We start from the raw sequence: 13,935 nt of genomic DNA on the forward strand, positions 1-13,935 counted from the left end.
ATGAAGTATTTGCTTCCCACAAGAAATGCAATTAACTTTTTCTGACATCGGACTGAGGCAAGAAAAGGTTCCCCAACGGGGTACTTAGCTTTGAAGACTTCGGACTGAAATTCGATTCGAAAATCTCAGTTGTCGGCCGACCGGCACTTGCAAACTGCTTCTGCTTCGGGCACCGTGCGGCAAGAAAGACTGAAGAAAATGGCATCGGATGCCTCTTTTATACCCCTGGCGCACTGACGTCAGGGAAGAAGCGACAGCAACCGACGCTGGACCAAGACTTTGGAATTCAGGCCGACTGCGGGACCACCTGACAACAGGATAACCCAAGTGTGATGACTGCAGCAGGGTAACACGATGAACATCAGAAATGTCAGAATCCCGGTCAGAAGTATCATAAGCAAAATCAGTCCTAGGTCTCTTAGAGGGGGAAGGTTGGCTTCCCATGATTAAAGTAATAAGGTCTTCACCCATTCTTATTTGTTTTTTAGGCATACAGGCCTGACCATGTGGTCTGGGCGTCTGTTTTCTAGGCATAGTTCGAGTTTTAGGCCTTGAGGAAGAAGATGGCGTCAGTTTGATATGCAAGTCAGTAGGCCTGAATACACCCTCAGAAGCTGGTGCCTGCACAGCGGCTCCGGACCCATCCAAGGTAGAGACATCCGCAGGTTCCACAGTCGAAGAAGTATCTCACGGCATACCGGACTCCAAATGGGTCTCAGTAGAGGCCTGCAAATCTGTAGAAGTGGGTATCGGGGGCTGCAAAAGCGCCTCACTGAGTACCGGCGGACTGGCGACTAGCTTAACGGAAGTGTCCGCAGTTTTGGACCTATGAGGTCCATCTCTGTCTTTATCCTTATGCTTTTTCGGAAGACTGGTAGTCTGATGGCTTAATGAAGCCATTTTGGAATACAGAGAAAGAGAGCAAAAGAATTGAGACAAAGCCCGATGACGAACAGTTTGGGAGTTGAACAAGGCACAAAACCGACAGAGAGGAACGTCATGGTCTGGGCCTAAACAGGTCACACAGTAAGAATAAATCTCAGTGAGGTATTTGCTTTCCACAGGCAAGACAATTGTTAACTTTTTCTGACATCAGTTAGAGCAAGAAAAAAGGATCCCCAACGGGGTACTTAACTTTACAAGACTTCAGGTTTGAAACTTGAAAAACGAAAATTTCAGGTAGTGGCCAACACTTGTGAACTGTTTCTGCTTCGGGCTCCTACACAGCAAGAAAAGCTGATTAATGGCATTGGCTGCATGTTTTATACCCCTGATGACCTGACATCATGAAAGAGGCGACAGCATCCGACGCAGAAATCCCAAGACTCTGGTATTCGGGCCGACTTGAGGGCTACCTCCAGGCAGATAACCCAAGTGTGATGACTGCAACAGTGGAAGAAAAGGAGAGGCAGTGGGAGAGGTGGGCAGAAACAGGGAGGTAGGCAAGGCAGTCAAGCACTGTTGGGGCCTCCTATCTTGAAAGGGCTGTCTAGAGGGGGGCCGAGAGACAGTTGGCCTGGAAGGGGCTTGTCTTCTGGCCCCTCTTCTGTGACTGGAAGAGGTAGGTCCAGCTGGGGCAGGGTTTCTTCTGACAAAGGTGGCTTTAGCAGGGTAATTCCTGTAATATTTAGGAATAGGAGACACCAGAAGAGGCTTGATGTCTTGCAATTCCTTACTCTTTTCTTGCAGATTTTTGAATAGATCTGCTGACAGTTTTCCAAACAAGAAGTTAGGGTCCAGAGAGGCATCTAAGATTTTAGATTTGAAGTCTTCTGGTAAGTGTTGCAGAGGCCTTTGCAGCATCATAAGTACATCTAATGCAGTGCCTGGCTACTTCTGTAGCCAGAGATAGTTTGGAAGAGGTATCAGATTTAGTGGGGCAGCCTGCAGTAGCAGCCAGCAGAGTTGAGGCTTGAGAGACCAGGTCCAGAGCATATTTGGTCATATGGGTTTGATAGCTGATGGCTCCAAAGGCCAATGTGGAAGAGGTGCAAACCTTCTTTCCAACTCTAGCCATTGTTTTGCTATCTTTGTCTGTAGGTAAGACAGAGGTAGATGGAATCAGTCTGGATTGTTTATCTGGTGAAATGGCAATCACAGCAGGATCTGCTAGGGGTGGTTTGACTAGAAATTTCTGGTCATCAGGCACCTTGTAGAAGTGGGTCTGGCCTCGTAGGGGCAGGTGGCTGAGAATCTGGCTTCTTAGATGATGAGGAAAAGGCATCTAAATAGGCAGGGATGACAGGTGGAACGGCAGAAGGGGAGGGAGAGTCCAGTTGTAATAGTTCAAAATACCTTTGAGTATCCGACATTTGAGAGGTGTCCCATTTAAAGTATTCCCTCATTTTGGTTATGGTCTCACCAAAGTTGATATCCTCTGGAGGGGAGTCTCCTTCAATGGATTCTTCACCTGGGGAATAATACTCCTGAGGAGAGGCGATTTGGGAGGTGTAAGACACCGATTCATCAGAAGATGAATAATAGGTCTCTTGCTCTTTTTCCCTGTCTTGTGAAGTAGGTGGTGGAAGAGAGGAGACAGAGGCACGCTTAGGGCTGAGGAGAGGAAGTGTAGATGGAGAAGAGGCTGAGGGCCTAAGGGTCATAAAGACCTGCATCAAAGATGAGGTGAAGGACCGCCAATCAAGTAGGCCTTCAGCGGGTGTAGCCAGATGTTTGGTTTTCGGTTTCTTTTTAACTAGGGTAGTCTTAGGTGTAGGCCTGGAATCGGATGACTGGCGAAAGGTAGTTGCGTCGGGAGGAAGTATCCTGATCGGAAGCCCGGCTGTGTCTGGTTCCCACTCGACCGCAGTAGTAGCCAATGTCTGGGTTAGCTCCGTGGACGTGCTTGTCATCAAATCCAAAGTGGCTTCCTCGAAGGTTGCCAAAGTCAATGGATCTGTTGGACATCCCTCAACTCCTAAAAATCGGTAGCTGGCAGGGCGTCCTAAAGCACAGAGGCAGTGGAAGAGGGCCTAGGAATTTTGGCCTTCTATCTCAGAGGTTGAGTCGGGGCTTAGTGCCAACTTTTTAAGTCGTTGGCTTTCTAGGTAAAGATTGAGTGCAGCCAGACAGCTGTGTATGGTTTCAGGAACGAAGGATTGGCAGATAGGGCAAGCGGTGTGATCGTGCTCTCGGCCTACGCAAAAAATGCAGCAGTCGTGAGTATCTTTGCGGGTTATCTGGCTCCCACATTGGCATTTGTCCTTTTCTGCTGACACTGGCTAAAGTTTACTATAACAAAATAAGAAGTTATGTACTCACCATAACATTCCATCTGAGTAGGAAACTTCATTTGTCTGCAACCTTTGGGTATCAGATCCTATCTCTGATCCGAGCCGGCAACTTGTTTCACAGCTATCAGATCCGAGCTCCTAGCTCCTTCCCTTACCCATAATCCCCATGCCAACCCTGACTAGTTTCAGATCAAGTTTGCCCTCATACAAGCAGCTAAAAAGGTTAAATATGTCCCGTAGGGGACTAGAAGGAGGACATCCAGGGACTAAAACTTCTGAAGGTCAGGGGGAAGGAGGGGGTGATGGTTGCAGACAAATGAAGTTTCCTACTCAGATGGAATGTTATGGTGAGTACATAACTTAATCTGAAGTAGGTACTTCATTTGTCAGCAACCTTTGGGACAGAGTCCCCAGCTACCTGGATCTTGGGCGGCCATCATGGAAGGATATTCCGGAGCACTGTGGAGTCAAAAGATGCTCTCCCTCTGGAGATAACATCCAGCTTATAATGGTTGATAAAGGTATGAGAGGAGGCCCAAGTGGCTGCGGAGCAAATATCATCTAAAGACACTCTAGACCTAAAGGCAGCGGAGGTAGATATAGAACGAGTAGAGTGTGCACGAACTCCGAGGTGCGGGCCTTCCAGTACTTTCATAGGCCGATAGAATACACTGAGATCCATTGTGATAAAGTGACCTTAGAGACAGGTTTACCCAAGTTAAATTTGGCAAAGGAGATGAACAACTGGTTGGATTGTCTATGACCAGCAGTCCTGTGAATGTAAAAGCGCAGTTGTCTGTGCACATCCAGCTTATAATGGTTGATAAAGGTATGAGATGAGGCCCAAGTGGCTGCGGAGCAAATATCATCTAAAGACACTCTAGACCTAAAGGCAGCGGAGGTAGATATAGAACGAGTAGAGTGTGCACGAACTCCGAGGTGCGGGCCTTCCAGTACTTTCATAGGCCGATAGAATACACTGAGATCCATTGTGATAAAGTGACCTTAGAGACAGGTTTACCCAAGTTAAATTTGGCAAAGGAGATGAACAACTGGTTGGATTGTCTATGACCAGCAGTCCTGTGAATGTAAAAGCGCAGTTGTCTGTGCACATCTAACGAATGCAGTTTGTATTCTCCTTTGTTTTGATACTTAGGAAAGAAGACTGGCAGGTTAATGGATTGATTGATATTGGCCTCTGAAGCCACCTTGAGAAGAAACGAGGGGTTGGTCCTGAGGTACACTCTATCCTGGTGAAAAGCCAAGTAGGGGGGTTTTACACAAAGGGCCTGAAGCTCAGAAACTCTTTTCGCTGAAGTAATAGTGACAAGGAACGCCGTTTTCCAAGATAGGTACTTAAGATCAACCGAAGCAGCAGGTTCAAAAGGGGGAGCTGTCAATGCCTGCAGGACTACGGATAAATCCCAAGGGGGTATAACTTCCTTGACAGGAGGTCTGAGCAGGAAGGTACCCTTTAGAAAGGTTTTACACAATTTAGCCGTAATCAAGGGACCCGACTCATGTCCCACATGGTAATGAGACAGCTGCCAGTTAAACCTTGACCGTAGAGCAGCTAGCCCCCTGATGAAACAGACCTGTAAGGAAATCCAACAGTCGTTAACGGCGCTGTGAAGGGATCCAAGTTATGATTCTCCGCCCAGATGGAGAAACGCTTCCACTTACTGCGATAGACCTTCCTAGTGGAAGGTTTATGTGCTGCTACAAGGATGGCTTTAACTGGGGAAGATATTCTGGGAGTCCTGATTAGGAGTGGAACTGGAGCAGCCAAGCTGTCAACTTGAGGTTGTCCAGATTCGGGATCGGGAGATTCAGGGGATGAGATATTAGATCCGGTAGGGGATCCAGAATCCAAGGAGGATTTACCAGGTGAGACCACAGGTAAGGGAACCACGCTTGATGAGGCCAGAATGGGGCAATGAGGATCATTCTGCTCCCCAACCGACTGGCTTTCTGTATGAGTTTCAGCATCAGAAGTAGAGGTGGGTAAGCATAAAGTAGACCGGGAGGCCAAGCATGCACCAGAGCGCCTCTTGGGGATTCCCCGAAGGGGCGGAATTAGAGCGAAGTAACTGTTGCATTTCGTATTTGAGGGAAAAGCAAAGAGATCGCAACAGGGTTGCCCCCATTCGGCAAAAATCCGCTTCACTACCTGGGGATTGAGAGACCACTCGTAAGGGGAAAGGATGGTGCGGCTGAGCCTGTCCGCCAGAATGTTGGTCCGTCCCAGAATGTGCATCGCAATAAGAAAGCGGTTGGTGGAAGTCGCCCATTCCCACACTCTCATGGCCTCTCGACAGAGAGGATAGGACCTGGTTCCCCCCTGTTTGTTGATGTACCAGACAACTGACATGTTGTCTGTCTGGATCGCAATAGTTCCTACAGGAAGAAGGTTCTGAAGTGCTTGCAACGCTAATAGCACCGCCCTCATCTCCAGGACATTGATATGCAAAGAGGTCTCTGTGTCGTTCTACGTGCCTTGGACCGTCCTGCCTAAGCAATGCTCCCTCCCACCCGAGGTGAGAGGCGTCCGTGGTCACCATGGCGAGGGAAGGAGGCGTGGAGAAGGGACGTCCCGTATGGAGGTCCGGAGATTGGAGCCACCATAAGAGAGCCCTCCTGTAAGCCCTGCTGAGGGGAATAGGATGGCTTAGGGGGTAATGTACAAAGGACCACTGTACTTGAAGGGTCCATTGCAGGACCCTCACATTTAGACAAGCCAATGGCAAAAGAGTGATTGCCGCCGCCATGGAGCCTAGAGCCCTCAGGACCAACTCCGCCGATGGGGCTTCTAAATGGAGGATGGCCCGCACATGAAGCCTCAGGTTTTGTAGTCGTTCCGCAGTCAAGAATGCTAGAAGGTTTCTTGTATCCAACTTGGCCCCTATTAACTCTATCACCTGAGTTGGAGCAAGAGAAGATTTGTCCCTGTTGATGGTGATGCCCAGCTGGGGAGCAAGCTGGAGGAAGTAGTCCCTGGCTGAGCAAAGTAGATGCCTTGTCGGGGCGGTCAGGAGACAGTCGTCCATGTATGGAAAAAAGTACAGTTTTGTACCTACCATAAATGTAGATGTTCGAGGGCTATTACAGCTGCAGTAGTTACATCTGGGTTTTCAGCCGGCAGGCGGTCCCTCGGTCGGCCGAATTCCAAAGTCTTGGTCCGGCGTCGGTTGTTGTCGCGTACTCTTCTGACGTCAGGAAGGCTAGAGTATAAAAGACACAGCCGACGCCATCTTCTTCAGTCTTTCTTGCCCCAGATGTCAGGTGCCCCCAAAAGGAAGGCAATACATAAATTAGTGTAATACACAAAAGTAAGCAAATAAAACATAGTAGGATAACCCAGTCACAGCAGGTATGAATAGGTATTCAAACCCCAAGGTCTTACCAAGAGGGGAAGGAGGGTGGGAAACCTGTACTGCAGCTGTAATAGCCCTTGAACATCTACATTTATGGTAGGTACAAAACTGTACTATGTTCATCGTGCATTACAGCTGCAGTAGTTACATCTGGGTAGAATCCCAAAGCTATGTATAGGGTGGTAGATACTATACGGAACTGGGTTGAGCTAGAATGCCCTGCAGAACTGCAGTGGCAAAGCCTGCTCTGGTTCTGGAGTATAAAGGCAGATGGTAATGCTTTGTGAAGGTATGTACACAACTCCAAGTGGCTGCCTCCAAGATATCCTTAGTAGGCACTCCTCTGAGGAAGGCTGTAGAGGTGGCTGTGGCCCTAGTGGAGTGTGATCTGATACCAGTAGGTACGAGCTTTCCATGATGGGAATAACAAAAGCGTATGCAGTGACCAATCCACTTGGAAATGGTCTGTTTAGTTACAGGTTTCCCTTGACCCCCCACAGCATAGGAAACTAGGAGTTGATCTGATTTTCTGAATGACTTGGTTCTGTCCAAGTAGTAACGTAGCTGCCTATGGATATCTAAAGAATGAAGCAGCCTCTCCCTTTTGTTTTGAGGATTAGAGTAGAAGGTAGGAAGGTGGATGGCCTGGTTTAGGGCTACCCTAGATACTACTTTAGGCATAAAGGAGGGTTAGTACGCAGGGAAACCCTGTCCTGATGGAATATGAGGAATGGCTGCACCGCCATGAGGGCCTGTAACTCAGATACCCTACGAGCTGAAGTGATGGCCAGGAGAAAAGCTGTTTTCCAGGACAAATATTGTAATTCTGCTGAAGCAGCTGGTTCAAAGGGAAGCAATGTCAATTTTTCCAGTACATAGTTAAGGTCCCAAGCTGGTACTGGTTGTTTCCTTGGAGGCCTTATGTTCTTAGCCCCTCTGAGGAACTGTCAGTAGTGGGTGTGAGAATAAAGGAGGATCCATATTGAATTCTGCAGATATTGCTGAGGCATGTATCTTGATTGAGGAAAAGGAAAGTCCCTTGCTCAAAAGTTCAGTTAGGTACTGTAAAATCTGAGGCAGGTTTAATTTTCTAGGATCCTGTCCTCGTTCTTCATTCCAACAGCAAAACCGCTTCCATTTTGCGGAGTAAGCTTTTCTTGTAGATGGTCTTCTAGCCTCCAAAATGACATCCTGCACTTCTTTGGAGAGTAGTGCCTGAGGTGAAGTTAAGGAATTTTCCATGCAGCTAGACTGAGAGTTTTCAGCTGACTGTGAAGAGTTTTGAAATTGTTCTGCGTCAGCAGTAGAGGTGTTAGAGGCAGGGGCCACGGAGTAGTGTGTGTTAGACTCCTCAATAGTGGATACCAATGTTGTCTCGGCCAATCTGGAGCAATCAGTATCATCCTTGGCTTGTCTGTTCTTGCTTTCAAAAGCACCTTGGGCAGCAGAGGTAGTGGTGGGAATGCATAAACTGACCAAGCTGTCCATGTGAATGAAAGGGTCCACTTTCCAAGCCTTTGGGTGGAAGGTCCTTGAGCAAAACTTTTAATTGATGATTTTGTGGGAGGCAAAAGGTCTATGTCTGGCCTTCCCACGCTTGAACAATCTCTGTGAATACGTGTGGATGTAGCTTCCATTCGTGAGGGTCTGTCATATGCCTGCTCAGAGTGTCTGCCAGTGTGTTTTCCATTCCTGGTAGGTACTGAGCCTGGAGTTCTATTTGTCTTTCCAGAGCTAGATTCCAAAGAGTCATGGTTAATCTGCACAAGGGGTATGAATGAGTCCCTCCTTGTTTGTTTATGTACCACATTACTGTGGTGTTGTCTGTTCTTATTAGCAGCTGTCCTGGATGCAGGAATTCTCTGAACGCTGAAATTGCATTTATTACTGCCAGCATTTCTTTTTGATTGATGTGAAGGTGCTTTTCTGTTTCGTGCCATTTGCCCTGAATGCACCTGTCCTTCATGTGCGCCCCCCAGGCGTAATCTGAGGCGTCTGTGGTTATGACTTGTGTAGCTTGAGGCTTGCAGAATGGGAGGCCTTTGTTTACTTGGCATGCTTGGGCCCACCATATGAATTCCTTTTGTAGACAGGGAATTATTGGAATCTCCACTTCTAAGCTGTGACTGTGTTGAGACCATACATTTTTTGGGTACCATTGAAGTTTCCTCATGTGCAGCTTTGCACATGGGATTAGAAGAATGCAAGATGCCATGAATCCCAGAGCCTGCAGGATTTTCCTTGCAGTAAGCCTGGTACTTTTTGCAAGCATTTTGAAGTAATGAGATAGTTGCCCTTGTTTTTCTGTTGTTAGGTAAGCCATCTGGGTGTTTGTGTCCAAGTTGGCACCCAGCAAGGTAATTTTCTGAGAGGGTGTTAGTTTTGATTTCTCCTTGTTGATGGTGTATCCCAGAGAAAGCAGTAAGCGTGTCACATATGCCAGATGTTTGAGAAGTATGAGTTTGCTGTCCGCTTGGATCAGGCAGTCGTCCAGGTAAGGGTAAATTTGTATCCCTTGAAGTCTGCAGTATGCAATCACTGATGCCAGGCACTTGGTGAATACTCTGGGCAGTAGATAAGCCAAAGGGCAATGCAGAGAATTGATAGTGATTTGAACCTGCAAGAAATCTGAGGTATCTTCTGCAACTTTGTCTGATTGGGACATGCAGGTATGCCTCCTTGAGGTCCAATGTTACCAGCCAAAACCCCTTGCCCAGCATGGGAAGGAGTTGCTGTAATGTGAGCATCTTGAATTTTGGCACTAGAAGAAATGTGTTGAGAATGGATAAGTCCAGAATGGGTCTCCAGTCGCTTCCTTTCTTGGCACCAGAAAAGCCTTGAATAAAAACCTTGTGCTTGTTGGTGCGTAGGTACCTTTTGTATAGCCCTCATGTTTAGGAGCTTTGTAATTTGTAGTTGTGCCTCTACCCTTTGATTTTGTGGTAGGTTTGGCATGCCTCTCATTTTTGGAAGAGTGTGGAAATGAAATTTGTAGCCTCTGTTTATTATGTCCAGGATCCATTTGTCTGTTGTGACAATATGCCAATTGTTTGCAAATAGTGCCAGTTTTCCTCCCAAAGGTGCTGCCAGTTGAATTCTGCTTGGCATGGCAATGAGGGAGTCATTGAGTTTGCTTTCTATACTGCTGTGCACTGTCACCACTTCTTGGTGTTGGTGACTGCCATTGTCTGCCTCTGTAGGATCCTTGGGGTTGTCCTCTGCCCCTTCCGCGTCTGTATCTGCCCCTTTGGGCTTTGTCAGTGGCTGGAAAGGACCAGTTTTTCGACGGCCAATTCCTGCTGAACCTTGGTGGCTGAACCTGTAAGAAAGCTTTGACAGTTTGCATAGATTTTGCCTTTTCTTCCATTTTACGTAAAATATCCTCAGCATTACCACCAAAAAGAACATCCTTATGTAACGGTGCATCCAGAATTTTTGCTTTCACCTGATCTGGAAGATTTTGTTCCCTTAGCCATGCATGTCTGCGAATGACTGCTCCAGTGGCGGCTGATCTGCTGGAGGCCTCTAGTGCATCATAACCACATTGTAAGGTGTGCTTGCCCACTTGCTCAGCAGTATGCATCATATCCTGCAACTCTTTTAAGTCTGGTTGTTCAGGTTGTGACATTTTTGTTTTTAATTGTGATAACAGAAATTGCTGATATTTAATCATATGAAATTGGTAGTTTAAGGCCCTCATGGCAAGGGTGGCCGAGGTGTAAACCTTCTTACCCCACCTTTCTAGTGATCTAGATTCCCTTTCCGTAGGTAGTGGATTCTTGGCCGTGGAAGCCTTAATTCCTTTAGGGCCTTGAGAAATAGTTTCAGGGTCTGCATTATGGCCTTTATAGAGGAACTGATGAGAATTAGGAACTCTGTAATACCTATCCGGCTTAACTGGTGCAGGAGGCAGAGAATCAGGATTTAAACAGGCCTCCGAGTATACATCATCCAAAACCTCCAAAACAGGAGGAATAGCCAGAGGTCTATGCTGAGGTAACCAGAGAAATTCCCTAAGTCTTTTCTTGGAGTCTGAAAAGTCTTGGCCTTCCCAATGGAAGTGCTCTCTCAAGGAGTGTAAAGTTTCCCCAAAGGAAAAATCCTCAGGGGGGGATACAGAAGGAATGGACTGCTCTGCATCCGAATCCTCAAAAGGTGAATAAGACTGTTCTTCAGCATCAGAATTTTCTGATAAAATGGATTCTTGGTCAGAAGGAGGAGAATCCTCCTCTACTCTGGGTCTCTTGTCCGAGGGGCCTGTGAGCCTCTGATAAGAGTGATCAGGTCTTCAGCCATTTTAAGCATGTGCTTCTTAGGCGTGGGCCCAGGTCTTGGGCCTTGTGAGGCAGGCCTAGAAAGATGCTTGGCTGATTTGGCTTTTGTAAAGGCCTTGATGGAGAATGAAGATGAAGGCCTAAATACACCATGGGTGGATGTAGATCTATCCACATTGGTGGGTTCGACATGAACAGGGGCTTCGTAGTAGTTTGGGAAAGGACCAAGAACCAGCGGTCTCAGGTACAGAAGACCCCGCCGAGGAGTGTCGCCGGTAGTCAGGGACTGCAAAGGCGTCTCACTGAGAACCGCCCACGTGGAGCTTGTTTCGCGTGGTGTCGGTGGAGACCGCAGTTCTCGACTGACGGTCCTTTTCTTTGCTTTTGGACATAGCGGTAGTCAGAGTATCCGACGACATTTTATAATTAAACGCTTTGCCAAAATAGTGTTGGGTGAACTCCGCCCGACGCTTGATAGTGCGTTTATTGAAGGTAGCACAAAAGCGGCAGCCCGAGACGTCGTGGTCTGGGCCCAAACAAGGTATGCAAAGGGAATGGAAATCCTTATGCGGTATTTGCTTCCCACAAGAAATACAATTATTAACTTTTTCTGACATCGGTCTGAGGCAAGAAAAGGTTCCCCAACGGGGTACTTAGCTTTAATGAAGACTTCGGTTCCGAAATTCTTTCGTAATTCAGGAGCTGGCCGACCGGCACTTGCGAACTGCTTCTGCTTCAGGCACCGCGCGGCAAAAAAGACTGAAGAAGATGGCGTCGGCTGTGTCTTTTATACTCTAGCCTTCCTGACGTCAGAAGAGTACGCGACAACAACCGACGCCGGACCAAGACTTTGGAATTCGGCCGACCGAGGGACCGCCTGCCGGCTGAAAACCCAGATGTAACTACTGCAGCTGTAATGCACGATGAACATCCTGCATTCCCTGGAGTCTCAGGTGGGCCGCCATCACTGCTAATACTTTGGTAAACACCCTGGGGGCTGTGGTGAGGCCAAAGGGAAGGACCCTGAACTGGTAGTGACTGGCTCCCAGCCGGAAGCGGAGGAACCTCCTGGATTGTCTGTCCATCAGAATGTGGTAGTACGCATCCTTGAAGTCTATTGAGCACATCCAGTTGTTCTCCCGCAATAGGGGGAGGATGGATTGAAGAGTGACCATCCGGAATTTTTGTTTGGTTACTGACAGGTTCAAAAGGGAGAGGTCGAGAATTGGCCTCAAGTCCCCCGTCTTTTTTGGCACCAGAAAGAACCTGGAGTAAAAACCTAATCCGTGCTGGTCTGGGGGGACGGGTTGGATGGCTTTTTTCTAGGAGCTGCTGAATTTCTGCAGCTGCTACCTCCCTCTGATCGGGTGGTACATCGGGGAGGTTTCTGAGTTTGGGGACATGATACAGGGGAATTTGGTAACCTCTGGATATGATACGAAGCACCCAGCGATCTGATGTGATGGACTCCCAAGCTGCCAGGTGCCTCGAGAAACACCCCCCGACTGCCTCCAGAGTGGAGCAGTCGGGCAACCCCTCAGGGTTGCTGCGTGGGCGGATCAGAGAAGGTTTCTCTGGACCCAAAATTCTTCGGGCCCCCTCTGCCTCTAGGGTGGCATCCGCCCTGTCCTCCTCTGCCACGGAAGGACTGGTTGTCCGGAGCAGGCTGGGAATGTTGCTATTTCTGGAACCACATCTTCTTCTGTCCCTTTTGGTTCTTAGAGAAGGACCTCTGGGGAGCAGAGAAGTGGACTCAGACGGCAGACAACGTCTTCCCGTCCTTTTCGCTCTGGACTAAAGTCTCGCGAACTCTCTTGCCAAATACGGCAGAACCATCAAAAGGGGCATTCGCAAATGACGCCTTGAACGGTTCCGCGAAGTCACAATGTCGGAGCCAGGCCTGGCGTCTCATGACTAGGCCTGCTCCGCTGGCTTTAGCAGCTCCCTCTGTGGCATGGGACAAAAGCCGCATAGAGGTATTCGATATAGATCTTAGAGTGGCCATGCGAGTGGAGTACAATTGTTTGTCCACCACCGACATGGACTCCAGGAGGGAAACAGCATACTCTTTGATAAGGTCTCACTGCATCCTAATAATGTGTGCCATGTAGTTCAGGGACCTTACTGAGAAGGTCGCTGAACTAAAGACCCGCTTCCCTAGGCGATCCATCGAGCGGGACTCTTTGCTCGGTGGATGGACCGAGGGGCTCTCCTGAGCTAACTCCCTCTTAGTGGCTGCCGCCACGAACATGGCATCTACGGGGGAACCCTTGCTCCAGTGGGACCTCTCTGAAGGGGGGCTCAGAATCCTATCGGGGCGTTTGGGAACTGGCTCCACAGTGTCCGGCTCCTTCCACGCCCTGGTGGTAATAAGGTCCACCAGGGGCTTGGGCGGAGGGGACACCCAAGAGGTAGATGGGCCTGCTTCGAACGCCTCCAGGAACACGGACTCGTCGGAGGAAGCCTTGGGGGCAGACCACCCCCCCTAATCCTGAGCATTTCCATGGAGACATCCCCAGGGGGGTGACCGTGGGGAGCCTTCCCCTTCATCCAAGTCTGTGTCTTCTGTTAAGGACTCAAGGGAGTCCACGTGCCTCCTCTTACACTTCCGCTTATGAGGAACATCCTCGGGGGGGGGGGTTGTCCGAGGAAGTCTCACCAGCAACATCTTGTTCCAAAGGAACGACCTGAGACATCGAAGCAGGCTGTCCCTGTGGCCGGACGATGGAAGCCAGATCCGGCTGAGAGGGAGTGCAGGATGGGGCCTAGGCAAGGGCCGGGGGTCCGGATGCACTCAACAGAGCCCTCTCCACCGCATCGAAGGCCGAGGGAGAGTCGCTCTCTCTCGGATCAGAGAGCAGACTCCCACTCGGATCCAATGGGGGGGTCGGAACTGGAGCAGAGACCATCGGATCCGAAGGACCCGTGTGCTCAGACCTGGACGGAGCCTAAGGCACACTGAATCCCTCGGATCCGAAGCTCAGCCCACGCCTCCAAGAGCTCGGACCCAACAAAGACGGACCCGACAAACTCGAGGGAAAGGTCGGAGCCGAA

This window comes from Protopterus annectens, chromosome 7.part0 (genome assembly GCF_019279795.1).
Source record: "Protopterus annectens isolate FY-2018-M chromosome 7.part0, PAN1.0, whole genome shotgun sequence".
In the NCBI taxonomy this organism is placed as follows: domain Eukaryota; kingdom Metazoa; phylum Chordata; order Ceratodontiformes; family Protopteridae; genus Protopterus; species Protopterus annectens.